The sequence below is a fragment of the Chlorocebus sabaeus genome, chromosome 9 (assembly GCF_047675955.1).
Source record: "Chlorocebus sabaeus isolate Y175 chromosome 9, mChlSab1.0.hap1, whole genome shotgun sequence".
Lineage (NCBI taxonomy): Eukaryota > Metazoa > Chordata > Mammalia > Primates > Cercopithecidae > Chlorocebus > Chlorocebus sabaeus.
This window is the reverse complement of record NC_132912.1, coordinates 112,742,626-112,759,539: the sequence shown is the minus strand read 5'-3', so window position 1 is coordinate 112,759,539 and position 16,914 is coordinate 112,742,626. Positions and strand designations below refer to the sequence as shown.

At 42.8% G+C, this 16,914-nt stretch overlaps 1 protein-coding gene across 10 annotated transcripts in view; it reads right to left on the bottom strand.

The window, feature by feature from the left end:
* ADD3 (adducin 3) overlaps window positions 1–16,618 on the bottom strand; it is a 126,567-nt gene extending 109,949 nt beyond the window's left edge. For 2 of the 10 annotated variants that reach the window (XM_038009551.2, XM_007964062.3), the window contains exon 1: window positions 16,283–16,618. The gene's annotated coding sequence lies outside the window, so the exon portion shown is untranslated. Of the gene's footprint in view, window positions 1–14,138; window positions 14,465–15,383; window positions 15,403–16,282 lie in introns of those variants that run through there. The other 8 variants (XM_038009553.2, XM_007964064.3, XM_038009550.2 and 5 more) reach the window with 5 other exon arrangements.
* Between the last annotated feature and the right edge of the window lie 296 nt (window positions 16,619–16,914).

Sequence of the window (16,914 nt, the reverse complement as noted above, 5' to 3'; positions counted from 1 at the left end):
TTATGAATAATGTTGCTATGGTCACTGGTGTACAAGTTTTTTGTGGGAACATGTTTCCAATTCTCTTGGGTATATACCTATGAGAAGTGCTGGATCATAAACTGTTACCATTTTTAACCACGTTAACTCTGAGGAACAGCCAGATTGTTCCATTTTTAAAGGGCAGTAACAACACTATTTTTATTTTCACATTTTGATTAAAATAAAATTGTTCAATCCCTAAAGAAAACAGTTTCCTTTAGGACTAAGTGTCCTTAGCAGTTAAAGTAAATTCAAGGTTTTATAAGATAAATTAAATCCCTTCAAAGCATAAAGATATATAGAAATACCTCAAACCCATATTAGAGCAAAGCTTATTCTAGTCATCAAAGGGATTAAATATGCATCCATTTAAAAAATGGAGAAGGGGCCAGGCACAGTGGCTCACACCTGTAATCCCAGCACTTTGGGAGGCCGAGGTGGGCAGATCACGAGGTCAGGAGATCGAGACCATCCTGGCCAACACAGTGAAACCCTGTCTCTACTAAAAATACAAGAAAAAAAAAAATTAGCCGGGCGTGGCGGCGAGTGCCTGTAGTTGCAGCTACTCGGGAGGCTGAGGCAGGATAATGGCGTGAACCCGGGAGGCAGAGCTTGCAGTGAGCTGAGACGGCGCCACTGCACTCCAGCCTGGGCGACAGAGCGAGACTCTGTCTCAAAAAAACAAAGAAAAAAAAAAGAGAGAAGGAAAATGACAACTCCCAAGTTTATATAGTCAGCCTATAATTATGCACTGATCTCTCCTCATAGCAACTTCCAAATAGATGTCTAATAGACATTTCAAATGAATGACTCAAACTGAACTCTTACTCTCTCCAATTCTCCAAATTGCGCCTCCTTAGAGTTTTGCCTAGGCCCAAAACCTTGGTGTCAAGTTTGATTCCTCTCTCTCAACATATACCCCCATATTCTAGTTAGAAAATCCTATTGATTCTATCTTTAAAATATATCCAGAATCCAATAAATTCTCACCACCTCTACCAGATACATCTCTCACCAAGAGTATTCCATTGACCTCCTAAGTAGTCTCCCTGTATCTACACTTGCTCACTATGGTCTAGTCTCAACACACAGCCAAAAGAAACCCTTTACAACATATGTCAGGGCCAGGCGCGGTGGCTCAAGCCTGTAATCCCAGCACTTTGGGAGGCCGAGACAGGCAGATCACGAGGTCAGGAGATCAAGACCATCCTGGTTAACACGGTGAAACCCCGTCTCTACTAAAAAAATACAAAAAAACTAGCCGGGCGAGGTGGCGGGCGTCTGTAGTCCCAGCTACTCGGGAGGCTGAGGCAGGAGAATGGCGTAAACCCGGGAGGCGGAGCTTGCAGTGAGCTGAGATCTGGCCACTGCACTCCAGCCTGGGCTACAGAGCGAGACTCCGTCTCAAAACAAACAAACAAACAAACAAAAAAAACATATGTCAGATTGTGCCACACCTCTGTTTGAAGCTATCCAGTGGATTCCCATTACCCCCACCTCAATTCTGCTTCATCCATGCCAGTTATGCTTGGGCCTTGGGGCCTTTGGTTTCTTGCTTTCTCTGCCTGCAATGTTCTTCCCCCCAGACATCCACATGCATGCTCTCTCACCTTCTTCAAGTTTTTGCCCACAGGTCACCTTCTCTGTGAGGACTTTTCCTGGCTGCTATTTAAGTCTGCAATTACCCCCAAACACTCCCTTAGTCTTCCTTCCCTGCTCTATATTGCTCCATAACATTTATCACTAACATGACATATACTTTATTTCTATTTACTCCCAAGAATATAAACTCCATTAGGGCAGGAGGGTTTGTCTGTTTTGCGTACTGTCAAATTCCCAGCACTTAGAACAGAACTTGACACATAATAATTGCTCAATAAATATTTGTTGAATGAATAAATGAATAAAGGATGCACTGAGTTGCTCAAAAAAATAAGGGCTAAACAAGTCACAAACAAATATTTATGAGGAACTAGTATTACTACATCTAACAAAGTTCAGATGAGAGTGGAAGGCATTTATGGAAAAAGATACCACAATGTTTCTACAGTTTGCTTTAGGAAAAGTTGCTATTCCTGCTCATTTCATGTATTTTGGAAAGAATCTGTCCTTTGCCAAAGCCTCTTAGCTTCCGGACAGCTGAAACAAACGCTGGGAGTTGACAAGCTCCTGGGGTAATGATGTCCTTCTCTTAAGTGCCACATATACATAGAGCCAAGGACTTTCATGGTCTTCAATCTTCTATTAGCCCCATTCCCAGGATCTTCACACAGTACAATCAGGTTTCTTGGCCACTCTCCAAGTAAACCTACAAACTGGTGAACTCAGCGTCTTCAGAAGCATAATCACAGCACCTTCAAGCACAGATGAATCCGTATTTTATATAAAAGAAAACTAAAGAAAACAGAAAGTTACTTGTTCAAAATGTCTTGAATAGAGTTACACTAAGTATTTTTCAAATAGTGAGGGATAAACATGACAAGTCTGAGTGAGAGAACTGAGACACTTTGGAACAAACCTTCTAAAATCTGAAAACAGACAATGTTATTTTACAAAAATTTTAAGTAAAATGGTCATATCTCGTATCAACTCCATCCATCCATCATCCACATATTAGATTTAAAAGTTATATAACAGACATTGACAGAATATGCTCTAGCATTAGGCAAACAAAGTAGATGATAGACAAATACAGATTTTTAAAAATGTACACCTCTTCCCCAAAATGAGGCCTTCCTTGTCTAGTGCTGGGAATGATGAGAATTCCTAAAGTCTTTCTGTTAATACTAACTTTCCTAAGCATTACTGCCTTCAAAACAGAAGTATACGGATATTCCTATAAAACCAGTAATTTTCATATGGAGTTAAGAGGGAGCACTGTTAAAAGACTACATGTGACCACCACCGCCACTCCATCCCCTCCCCTCACTCCTGCCATATTCTAATGTATTTCCTAGGGAGGCCAGTCCTTGGCACCATTACAAATAAGTCTTCGCCGTAGCCATTAAATGCCTTATAGTGGCAAGCTACTGTGAACCACTATTATAAACTATCTCCCATTATGCTACAGAAAAAAGAATCATTTTCATGTACGTAATTTTTGGCCAAAATCCTTTCCATCTTCTCCACTTAATGAAATCTTACTCCTTCAAGGTCCATCCTTGTTCTTTCCTGTGAGGCCTTTTCTGACCACTCCATCTCTTTTCTTCTTCTTTTTTTTCTTTTTTGAGATTAAGCCTCACTCTTGTCACCCAGGCTGGAGTGCAATGGCACGATCTCAGCTCACTGCAACCTCCACCTCCCAGGTTCAAGCAATTCTCCTGCCTCAGACTCCTCCCAAGCAGCTGGGATTACAGGCACCTGCCACCACGCCTGGCTAATTTTTGTATTTTTAGTAGAGACGGGGTTTCACCATGTTGGCCATGCTAGTCTTGAACTCCTGACCTCGAGGGATTCGCCCACCTCGGCCTCCCAAAGTGCTGGGATTACAGGTGTGAGCCACCACGCCCAGCCCACTCCATCTCTTTTCTTGACCAGTTGACCTGTAGCATTTGTTTTCTGTATCTGTCATCTGGCATTCATCACATACTGGCAAGTAACATCTTTTGCATTGTCTTAGTTATTGCTGACCATTCCTATGTTTGACTGGAAAGTCACAGTCTCAACGAGTGATGTATCTCAGCCTATGGGGATTTTCTGGAAGACACATATTAAAGTATAATTCCTTACAGATAAAGGAGAAGGGCAGAAGCCCTAAGGGTGACTGGGTTAAGAATACACAGCACAATCATCACTGAACTGCAATTTTAGAAGCTTTTGGCTATACCAAAACAATGATCCCCAACCTTTTTAAACAAGATACCTTTTATGGTCAAAACGTGTTAACAAACTAGACCATTACTCATAATAATAGTCAGGTATTAAATATCCCTTAATTTAAAGAATACATGGATTCAATGAAGTTTTAGTACATACATGTAAGGTATGGTACTTATTCAGTATACAGAACGTACTTGGTATGTACAAAAAGTTGAGGTTTCCCCAGGACCTCAGGCTGGCACATGGTTTAATTTTATTGTACTGTGGACATGGATCATTATTGCCATATTGAAAAGCACTACCACCTAAAAATATTTAGGAGGAAGCAATATACATATATTATATATATAAAAAACAAATCCCTACTCTCCTACAAAAAATAAACCCAGCCAAAAAACTCTTCAGTAACTCCTCCCATGAAGGGTATATTTTAAGCACATGCCCCAATGTGAAACAATTCACTTCATGTTTCACTAATAAACTTTTCTTGTGGTTTTAAATATAGCAGAAGGAACAAAAGTTAACAGACAAAATCAAATGGAAAACATTTGGAAGTTCATCTCATGTATACGTCCTGATTCTAGTGAAATCTCAATCCTATTTACCCATTTTACCACTCTCTTAAAAACAACAATAACCAAAAAAACCAAGAACCCCAGCATCAGTATTTTCCAGCCAAGGCAAAAATATCATTCTAATCTTGGTTCAACTCTTCTGTGCAGCCGCCAACAAAAATAAACATAAATAAATCAGCACTATAGCACAGTGCTTAAGGGTATTAGCCCTGACCTCAAATCTTGGCTCTGTCCTTTATTAACAGTATGATCTTGGGCAAGTTACTTCACTAAATTTTGGATAATTTACGTGGAGTGCTTAAAATGATCCTTGGCAGGTTTTAAAGGCTAATAAAAATAGTTACTAATTAAGTAATTATATATAATAGATACAAATATATAACAATCAAGTGTATTTTTATAGCAACAATTTTGAAGCTTCCTTTCAATTCAGATTTTCAAAGTTCTTTCTTGTCTGGCTTTGACAAGCCTATTCCAGATACCTTAAATCTCCAACTAACCTATAACTAGTTCTACTACGTCTAGTTCTTTTTTTTTTTTTTTTGAGACGGAGACTGGCTCTGTCGCCAGGCTGGAGCGCAGTGGCGCGATCTCAGCTCACTAGAACCTCCGCGGTTCAAGTGATTCTCCTGCCTCAGCCTCCCAAGTAGCTGGGACTACAGATGTGCACCACAACGCCCAGCTAATTTTTGTATTTTTAGTAGAGACAGTTTCACCATGTTGCCCAGGATGGTCTCGATCTCTTGACCTCGTGATCCACCAGCATCGGCCTCCCAAAGTGCTGGGATTAGAGGCGTGAGCCACCACGCCCAGCCATACTACCTCCAGTTCTACCCATGGCTGCTACTACAGAAAGATTTTGGAAAACAGGGAAAGAAAAAACAAACAAAAACCAGGAAACCACTACCATACACCAAAACAACAAAATCTACTTTGAAACAGTGAATTTACTCAAGTAGGAATCATTGCCTTAGAAAATGAGACAAAAAGGGCAGGAGAAAAAAAATCGAAGTATTCAAGTATTCTTAAAATCCTTACCTCCAGTTAGGGCAAATGGTTTGTTTGCTGATTCTAAGTCCAAGCAGATTTGAACATCATTATTGTCTGCAGGAGCCATCAATAACCAACCAGACCTGCTATTGAAAGACTTCTCTCATTAAAATAATTTTCTTTACCACTGAATTTCACCACTACTCGGCTGTTTTTAATATAAGACCCAACAACTTCTTAAGGTTTCTCTTTTCCCATGCATTCCAACAAGTACTGAATTAGTTCATCATCATGTGTTTAGGCCTCCTGCTGGGAAGCATAATTAAAATTAAGCAGGCAACAATTCCACTTGGTATTAAGATCCTGTCAAATCCTCCAAATGAAGCTGGGCCTGGTTTCTCCAGGAATTGGCTGAGAGTTCTGTAAGGAAAACAGGAGCTGCTCAACTTGATGCTGGCCATTCAGTAGATGGCACTCTTCCCTTTGAGCCCAAATTAAACAGCCCCAAGAAGTATGTTCTGTTACATTCAGGTGTGACACAAAGCAGGGGTTCTCTCTTCAAAGCACTTAACTGATAGTCACAATCCCTCCTGAAATGCTGATTGGTCAAGGCAGACATTCTAAAAGAGCACAGGGACGTTTAGATTATAAGACATCTAACAATATAAAATCATCTAACTTAAGTGATTACCAATTAATCAGCTTCTCAGAGGTTATTACTATCTCAAGCAAATACACCGTTCTTATTCAGGCATAAAATGTTCCTTCCCTATTACATTCTGCTATGACAGCCTTTTTGTGGCTAGTGACCAGACCCTCGGTCTATCACATGTTTTACTAAGGTATTTAGTGATGGCAAAGTGCTTAGAGAACTATGATTTTATCATTATCAACATTCACCATGACAGATTAAGGAAAGGATGTATTACTTTCAGCGTTTTTAACTGAAATAAATGTGATGCCCACTTAAAAAAACAAACATTCTAATACGAAAATCACTGATCTAGTTTTGCAAAAAAACAAGTATTTTTAAAGTAATGAATTTCTAATTCATTGATAACGTGTACTTTACTCTAATAAATAATAGCTTCCAATTATTAAATGTTGAGTAAGGTTTGTCACACTTCTATTTTGAAAATCTTTATTTGAAATTTAAGAAGCAGACAGTTGTGGAGAAAGAAAAAAATTCCTTTTAGTACAACCTCCAGTTGAAAGCTAAAATTTTAAGCAATCAGATAGAATTCACCTTAAAAATTCTACCTTCCCATCCTGGCCAACATGGTGAAACCCCATCTCTACTAAAAATACAAAAAATTAGCTGGGCATGGTGGCACATGCCTGTAATCCCAGCTACTCGGGAAGTTGAGGCAGGAGAATCACTTGAACCAGGGAGTTGGAGGTTGCACTGAGCAGAGATCATGCCACTGCACTCTAGCCTGGCGACAAGGCGAGACTCCGTTTCAGAAAAAAATTCTACCTTCCCTTAGGAAAGTGAACTCAACTCTGACAATAAAAACTGTAAAAGAAGGCCACGTGTGATGGCTCACGCCTGTAATCCCAGCACTTTGGGAGGCCGAGGCAGGTGGATCACCTAAGGTCGGGAGATCGAGACCAGCCTGACCAACATGGAGAAACCCCCATCTCTACTAAAAATACAAAATGAGTCAGGCGTGGTGGCGTATGCCTGTAATCCCAGATAGGAAGGCTGAAGCGGAGAATAGCTTGAACCCGGGAGGCAGAGGTTGTGGTGAGCTGAGAATCGCGCCACTGTACTCCAGCCTGGGCAACAACAGTAAAAAAAACTCTGTCTCAAAAGAAAAAAAAAACAAAACAATAAAAGACAGGCAAAGTAAGAGGTATACTGTTTTTTACCTTTAAAAAGTTGGCTGTGGAAGGCCAGGCGCAGTGGCTCATGCCTGTAATTCCAGCACTTTGGGAGGCCAAGGCAGGCACATCACGAGGTCAGGAGATCAAGACCATCCTGGCTAACATGGTGAAACCCCATCTCTACTAAAAATACAAAAAAATTAGCCGGGCGTGGTGGCGGGCGCCTGTAGTCTCAGCTACTTGGGAAGCTGAGGCAGGAGAATGGCGTGAACCCAGGAGGTGGAGCTTGCAGTGAGCTGAGATTGAGCCACTGCACTCCAGCCTGGGAGACAGAGCGAGACTCCATCTCAAAAAAAAAAAAAAAAAAAAAAAAGGTTGGCTGTGGAAATAAGGAATACGAACAATGCATCAACTTCACGGCAAATCCCTTTCTACCTCCCATTTGTGCAGCTCAGGCAATGAAGCATTCCACTCATCCAAGGCACTTATGCCCAATCACAACTCCATTTGAGTTCTGACCATTGCCCTTTTCCAATCCCTTAGATATTAAAAGGCTGATCTTTTAGAATTTTTTTTGTCATGTATTAAGACAAATGAGAAGAGAAGTCACAATGTAGCTAACAATTGCTCACTCTAACTTCTTAGGGCATAAAAGTGGAGCATTCTTAAAAGTTCCTGGGGAGGCCCTGACTTCCAAATATGCTTCCTTAGATATAGTAAGTAAGCCTAACTATCTTCTCCAGCAGGATGAGTAAACCCATCTTTCTGCTATAGCATTTAGTCATTCTAGCAAATCAAAAGATGATAGATGAGGATACTGTATAGAAAAGGAAAACGGAAATGCTGTCCTTGCTAGGGATGAGCTGAGCCATTGTGGAAGAACTGCACAGAAACACTGCTGATGGTGATGAAGACATACACCGAGTTCCCATGATACTAAAAACTCAGTACCTCTTCAACCTGATTGCTTTTACATTGTTTGAGTTCCACCTCCTCTAGCAGGTAACCAACAAACAGCCATGGGAGCAGAGTTAAACAGACTGAGTCACTCACATCAGCACTCTCCTCTTCCATTACATCTAAAAAGGTGAGCACTTCCCTTGGTGAGGGAGGGGAAAGAAATCACAAGAATAAATTTAAAGAGGTATGGGAGCTTAAAACAATAATTTCATGTATATTACCTGGAGTTAGGTTATCCTGCTTAATCCATTGCTTGCATTAACGTATCTGTGATTACTGTTATTTTATTGTTTCATTAATATAGTATACTTCTTGAGACACTGGTTTTAAAGACATTATGTTACTGTCCTTCTTAAATTTCTCAGAAGTGTTTTTACCCCCAGCTGGTTGAGGGAAATGTTTATCCTATGGAAATCGAATATGCCCACTGCAGAAAAAATGAGTTTCATAACCCTAGATTAAAACCATAGCCTTGGCCGGGTGCAGTGGCTCACACCTGTAGTCCCAGCACTCCAGGTAGCCGACTGGGGAGGATCACCTGAGGGTCAGGAGTTCAAGACCAGCCTGGCCAACATGACAAAACCCCATCTCTACTAAAAATACAAAAATGAGCTGGGCGTGGTGGCGGGCACCTGTAATCCCAGCTACTCAGGAGGCTGAGGCAGAACAATCACTTGAACCCAGAAGGTAGAGGCTGCAGTGAGCCGAGATCACACCACTGCCCTCCTGCCTGGATGACAGAGGGAGACTCCATCTCAAAACAAAACAAAACAAAACAAAAAAACCATAGCCTTGTTTGAACAGATAGTCATCTTAAATGCCAGTTAATGTACTGCATACAAACCTATCTCCTCAGGCCCATTTTCATTGAAAGGAAAAAAAAAGTAAACATAACATATGGTGCTGATGCAGATCAGTCTGACATCAAATAAAGGCTCAATTTAGATCTAACCTTATCTTAAAGATATAAACAAGGCCTGTGGCTCATGCCTGTAGTCCCAGCTACCTGGGAGGCTGAGGGGGGAGGATGGCTTGAGCCCAGGAGTTCGAGACCAGCCTGGGCAACATAGTGAGAGCTGTCTCAAAAATACAAAAAAAGAAAAAAAAAAAGATAAACATATGCCAAAGCCTATACATCTTGTACAATAACGGTTCAGCTTTTAGCAGAGTTAAACTAAGCGATATTATCTTCAAGAAATAAACTTACAAGAACAGTAAGCCTTTTAAAATCAAAGATAGGTTTCATCCATTTTATACCTTTTGGTGATCATGCTACTATTATTTGGATTATGCCAGACAACTCTGAAAGCCACATTCATTCATTAAGGTTTCTAGGATACTCTAAATTTATTCCTTCAGTGCAGTTAAGTAATGTCCTAGAAGCCTGAAAGGGATTTTTAATGCAGCTTTTCAAACATACTCAACCAAAAACAGTTTAAGGAAACAAGAGGCTCTGATTCTCATTATCTGTGCTACCATCTAATACTTTAAGTTGAACAGTACTTTTTTAAATATTTAACATGTTTTCAACTGTGCAATTAATTCAATTTTGAACTTTGAGACTGGTCCAGATATTCAGCAACATTAAAATACACATGAAATAAATAAAAGATCCACAAACCGCTTTTCTCCAACACTTTTTTTCCCATATAAAGGTATTACTCTATGCATACTGTTGGTACTCAATAAATATTAATACACTAGGTGAATAATTTCTAACTTTACCTAAAAGGAAAAGAATCCCTCAAGTAGCATGGTTTGACATACACATACATACACACACACATCCATAATTAGCTACTGCTAGAATAAAAAATAATTATATTCATCTAAGGGCTAACAGACTTTTTCTTTCAAGCAACAGCCAAGGAAAGACTTCTAACCTGCATGTTTTAGAGAGGATTTCTGATATATACAATCCATTACAGTAAAAAAAATTACAGTAAAAATTTGAGACTATCTTGGCATTTGGCCAAGAGAACTGAATCTCTGGCAGAACCTGAAAGACCTCATAACAATCTCACCTATAAATACTCTGGCATGGACCCCGAGTTCAAACTATAGAGTATTAACAAAGACACAATGTACTAAGGTACTCATTTTGAATCTCAATGACATGACAATCTATGACTGTCCAATTAATTTTAAATTGGGTTTAAATAATTTCAAATAGGTCTATGTTTAAAAGGAAAAACAGCACTCGATTAGATATTTAAAGTTTTTTTAAAAATTCAAGCTCTACATATTTAATATTTTCAAAGGACTCTGAAAAGCACTAATTATAACAAAAACAGTGTTTAGTGTGAGAAACAGACTAGTAACCTGTGTCTTCAATAAAGCTTGCACTTTGTCAATTCAACGCATGCTTGTTTTTTTTTTGTTTTTTTTTTTTTTGAGACCGAGTCTTGCTCTGTCGCCCAGGCTGGAGTGCAGTGGCGCGATTTCGGCTCACTGCAAGCTCCGCCTCCCGGGTTCACGCCATTCTCCTGCCTCAGTCTCCCGAGTAGCTGGGACTACAGGCGCCCGCCGCCACGCCCAGCTAATTTTTTATATTTTTAGTAGAGACGAGGTTTCACCGTGTTAGCCACGCTGGTCTCGATCTCCTGACCTCGTGATCTGCCCGCCTCGGCCTCCCAAAGTGCTGGGATTACAGGCGTGAGCCACCGCGCCCGGCATTTTTTTCCTAACATTACATTGCACTAAGTTGTCAAAGGACATATCATCTATCTACAATGATTCTAAACATTACTTAAAACAGCTCCTAATTTAGTTTATAATTAATTTGTTTGACATATCAACTACAATGGTGAAGCAGCAACACACAGTTCCTTGAGGAATGTGAATAACAAAGTATAAGCCACAAGTTAAATCTTTCCATTTACGGTTCATTTTAGGAAGCAACTCAGGTGGTATTTAGAACAAACTTACGTTAAAAATTTATCTCAGGTTGATATGATGTTGGTAATCAGAAGGGTGATAAGGTTTACTAATTTACTGCAGAACTGGAATCTCCAATGGAAATTAGTGCCCTCTGGGCCACCTGGGGCCCTACATAGCTGGTAAGCTCAAAAAAAAAAAAAAAAAAAGACTTTAGTATCTTTAGTAATTAGAAAGATAGCATGCTCTAGCACAAACTCCAGCACCCTAAACACATGTCATATATCAAAAGAGAATACTCTTTCAACGTCAAAAGGTGACTGTATTTAATGCAGGTTAACCATCACTCTTTAGATTTAAGCACAACTTGGTGGTATTAATACCCGAGGATGTGGTTAAACAAGACAAGAGCACCTGATAAGTCTTGGGAATACCATGAAGACTTCTCATTGGTTTGCAATAATTTCCATGAGCTCAATAGCAACAAGGGGCAGTGGTTACATGGGCTCACTCTGGGTTCAGAACCAACCTGTGTCACCTAATATCACTACACCTTGGGAAGATACTTAACCTCTCCATCCCTCTGTTTAGTCACTGGGTTGCTAGAAGGACTAAGTAAATTAAATCATATAAAACTCTTAGTGCCTGGCACAGAGGTTAGGCACACAAATATTGGCTATCACAAACATCTGCTGAGTCTTCACATGCTGGGTAGCATGATATAACAGCCTTCAAAAAGATATGTCACTTTATATACTGATAATGATAAACACATAAAGCACTGAGTACAAACTTAGCCTAAGCACTTTACACATAACAACTCAGTTAAGCTAAAGTTCTGATGTGACTGTTCCCCAACACACTACACAGTTTGTTCAGAGCCGGGTTTCTATGCTCTTATGTGATTTCTTCCCTCAAACACTTCTTATACTCTGATGACATGCATACATGCCGCCCAGTACTGCTAACCAACTGCTTTGAAACGGGAGAGATCAATCAGCTAACCACCTGTAGGCTTACATGTGACAAAAACACTCAGACATGATAGCACTACTCCAGGAAGTCTCAAAACCTCAGAAGTTGGGCACCACCCTGTATCTAGGTTTTAGGACTGTGTTTAGGAGTTGGGCTGTTGCTGATGTTATGTTCTCTTGGTCTCAAAAGACATTCTGCTTTTACAAAGACCAGATCTACACTTTAAACATAATTGAGTAGAATTCACATTCATCCCAGCATAATATTGAAAAAAGGGGTGAGACAGCAAAGTGTATAATTTTCTCCCTTTCAGTCAATGCTTGAAACTTACATTCCGAAAATACAATCCTTCTATCAATGCAAACTATTTCCCAAGTGTCATATGATCAACTATGTCAAATGTTTACCAAACATTTCCTGATATATACGTAAAATGTAGCGATATATTGAATGTCTCATAACCAACTAAAAACTCCTTCAAATTATGTTTAACATTCAAAACGGATACATCCGTTTCTTCTTTAAAAACTATTACCAACATGCCAGCACTTCTGAGCACCTTAAGTGTTAGCACAGACTGAACTCTTCAGAAAGATGAAGAGTTAAATGTAGCGGCCTTTATCCTGGTCCTCCCTTCCATAAAGTTAATCTGCTCCATTTAAGCAATGGAAAATGAGTTATAATGCAAGGACAATATAATGGAGACTTTGATATAAAAACTTTCTACAAATGCTCCATTTATAATGTTCCAGTTATTTATAGGGATAAGTAACTTAACCCTATAAATTTTACATTGTTCGAGTTCCACCTCTAGCAGGTAACCAACAAACAGCCATGGGAGCAAGTGTTTATAGGGTTAAGTTAATGGGTTGGTCGCATAACTTAATTACACAAATATTTTTAACAGTCAAATATTTAACTTAAAAACGCCAAATTGCACTGTACTCTTATTTTTTTTAATCTTTAAAAACACTCTCACTAGGAGTCTTCTGAAGCCAAAATTAGGAACGTACCCGTCACTATGCAGTCAGAAGCCATTCCAAGAAAAGCTACCATTTAACACTGCTAAATCTACAATGCTACATAATTCAACGTAAACGTGCACGCACGTGTATGTAGCTAGTCCCAGACCCCAGAATCTTATCAATTCCTTCCCCAAACTTGCATATAATCCTCCCTTAAAGCCTCTTGGTTAAGTTAAATTCCTTAACACTCTACCAGGTTAATTGCAACAGCACATGTGCCAAGGAAATTAGTGGTTTTCCTTGCGCTCCCATTTTCAACCGGCACCTACTTGCAATTAAATCTCTGCAACAAAAAAGTTCACCTGAGGCCGTTCTTGCCATTTTAAAAGAGGCCCAGATTATGCTACCTGTCTGTGGTCTTGCCTGAGCTATAATAGCATACCTCCAAAGAGGCTGGACGTGCCCCAAACACCGGCACACCAGACCTGCTGCCAACTTTGCTTGTCACCCCTAGCAGGAAGCTCAACCTAACATGTATACGTTTGTAGGGGTGGCGTGTTTGTGTGTATGTATGTCTGTGTCGGGGGGTGGGGAAGCGGATTACAGGAGAAAGGTGACTGAACACTTTCAACTTGTAACAGAAGTTGTGTTTTTAATGAGGAGAAAAAAACTAAAACCAACATTCTCTCTTTCCTCCACCTTTTTTCCAAGTGCAGGAACCTCCCACTCCCCTGGAGTGCACGTTCAGGGCTTAAGGTCCCCGGGGTCACCTAAGCTATCAGCTAGCATCTGATTTTAGCACTCCCCGCCTTCCTAGGAAAAACCAGAGGACGCGCAAAGCGTCGGGCCCACCCAGCGGCGCCGCAGGCCGCGCACCGCCGCCCCCAGACCCTCCCCAGCAGGTACGCTCCCCGCCGGCCTGTCGGAGGTCCCCACTCCCACCCCGGAAAAGGGTTCACCTGAGGCCGCAGAGACAGCCAATGAGAAGTCCCCTCGGCCCCGCCAGCCGCCGCTCCCCACCCCCGCGCGACCCCCAGTAGCGTCTCCGCTGCCAGCCCCCGCGCGGGTGCCCGCGTCCCGGCCTGGAGGAGAGGCGGGACGACGGCGCCTCCTCTCCCCGCAGGATTACCTCGCAGCGCGCAGCCGGCTTTGTGTTTCCCCTCCCTCCTTCTCCGCAGCCGCCTGGGCTGCAGCAGCCGCCGGATCCACCGCTGCCGCCGCCTCTTAAGCGCCGCAGAGCCCCAAAGGGTAGGGCGAGAGAAGGGGAGGGGGCTTGAGGAGGGAGGGACCTGGACGCCTAGCCCTGTGCAGCAGGAAGCGGCGACACCTGGGATGCCGACGCCTCTAGCTCTTGCTCTGCTTTTTTAAAAAAATCTAATTTAAACCCCTCTTCTTTCCCTCCCGCCCCTCACACTGGCGACCGTTACGGGCTGGCGGCTGGCGCTCTGGCGGGACTAGCCGAGCGCCCCTCGAGCGTCCCTTGGTCCCGCCCCCTAACGCCCCGCCCCTAGTTCCCCAAGCACCCTCCCCGGTCACGCCCCCAAGGTCCGCCCCTTGCAGCCCCCGACGCCTCTGGCCCCGCCTCTTAGGCTCCGTAGCGTCCCGGCCCCGCCTCCTCAAGGCCTCTCCTCTGGCAGCCCCGAGCTCTCTCTGGCCCCGCCCCGAGCGCCCCTCGAGAGCCCTGGCCCCGCCCCCGCAGCTCCCTCCGCTCCCTCAAGCGCTAAGTCCGTGAAGCCGCGGCGGTGGGGGCCTGCAGGCCCGGCAGTCGGGAGGGCCTGGTTCGGGGCGGCTGCCTGGCGCCTCTTCAACGTCCTCCTCCGGCTGTGCAGCTCGAATCCACAGCGTGCCCGGAGGGCCAGAGGGGGAAACGACCCCGACAGAAATCCGACCGCGAAGGGGAGGAGGGGCGCCTCGGAAATGTCTCCCGCCTTAAATGAGCGAGCCCCCCACTCCTACTCCCGAGGCTGAGTCAGCCTCGGCCGCCCACACTGGCTGCTGGGGCTTTAGGGGAAGGCCACTGCAAAGGTTCAACCTCCGCACGCCCCCCGTGGGGCCTGGACTTTGCTCTCAGCACAACTGCCTTCGCGGGCGCCTAGTCCCCACAACCCCTGCTTCACCTCCACACGGGGGGAGGGCAGGGGCTCTCGCTTCTGCTCCATTTGGACCCCTCGAGAGTCTTCACTCCCACTTTGGCTCCCGGCCTCTGAACCTTATGAGAGCTCACTTCCTTGAGGCGAGAAGTCGAGGCATCGCCAAGAACCTTCAAAATGAATGCGGGGCCGGGCAAACTTTGCAACACGCAATTGCAGGGCTGTGGGTCCATCCACAGGTGACACCGGGCCGCCCACCCCCGTCGCCCAGACATGTTTCTCACCTCAACCTGTTCTCGAAATAGACCTCCCAGCGGTGCACACTTTTCTCTGCCACCCACGACTTCCACGTCCCTCCTGCACCAGTACACTTGCAAGCACACCCCTCCGAGCGCCATTCTAGTGATTCACGATCCCTTGGGCCAACCCCACCCTAACACACACAGCAAACTTCATTCCCCACCCTTATCTTCCTTCGTTTCCAAGGCACTGGCGACAATCCACTTCATTTCCTTTCCTCATCTGCAGACTCGTCCCCCTCAAATACCTCACGCCATCCCCCTCATCTTCATCCCCTCCCTCCTCCCTAAAAATGTGCTAATTAAAATGTAGTTTCCTCTTCCCACATATGAAGGGTGGAAAATGAATCTTGTCTTGGCACAAACTGTGATGTATTTATCGTTTTCTCTCTCCACTGGACTAAGGCTGTAGAAATTTTAGTCTACCACCATCTCCCATTTGCTCAAAAATCCAACCATGCCTTATTATTTTTAAATACTCTTAACGAATCGTGGGGAAGTCTTCGTAGTTTGGGGGAGAAAATTGTTTAGAAGATGCTCAGCCTGACATATTATTTGGCATTTAAAAATATCTGCAGTATTTGAGAGAGATATTGGGAGTGGCTGGATATTTTCTTGCATTTAAAAAGCAAAAAAAAAAAAAGAAAGAAAAGCTTTGCATGCATCAAGGTTAGCCTTTTTATGAATAGCAAAAAAAGTATCCTAAGGGCACCTATCAGAATATAGTCCCCACTATATTTTGCTAGTCACAAATCTAGACACCCCCACCACCACCAAAGGAAGACAAATTAACATAATCCATTTTAAGCATGTCTGATAAACAGTCTTTTCCATGATCATTCCTTTTCTAACAGTTTCTGGACAAAATAGATAGATCTCCTTACCCACCGAAGATCCAAAGCTTCCTTCTAACCAGGGTAGTAGACGTACGTGTCTGTGTCTTCTGTTCTCTAGGTGTGGATTCTGCAATGCTGCACAGAAACCCACTGCAGCCTCAGACCAACAGCAGCAGCAGCGGCGGCGGCGGCGGCGGCAGCAGCAGCAACAGCAGCATTAGCAGCAGCAGCTTCTCTCAATGCTGAGTAGTAAAGTGTTTGACTTAGTAGACTCTACAATTAACATTAGGCGCTTGCTTGTAAGAGAGGAGGCGGAATCTTTCTTAAAGGAATGGGTTTTGTTTTTCCTTTCTAGTATTGCTTCATAAGAGGCAGAGAGGGTGGAATCAGAGAGTTTTGTGGACTGAGTAAATCAGTACAGCTGTGGGAGGTCAAGGTTAAAAATAACTGGGTGATTGAGGAATGGAGGCAGTGATTTTAGTGTAAGTCAATGAAATGTTAGAAGCACCAGTTTTAAAGAGCCCTGCTAATTTCAAATATTGGGGTTAATGGCAAAGTTGTATGCCTTGAAACTGATTAGTAATTTGTGCAAATATTTAATTTCCAATAATTGTACTAAAATAATAAACTATATAAAGGAAAGTTATTTAGTATTTAATACAAGAATAAAAAGAAAAATG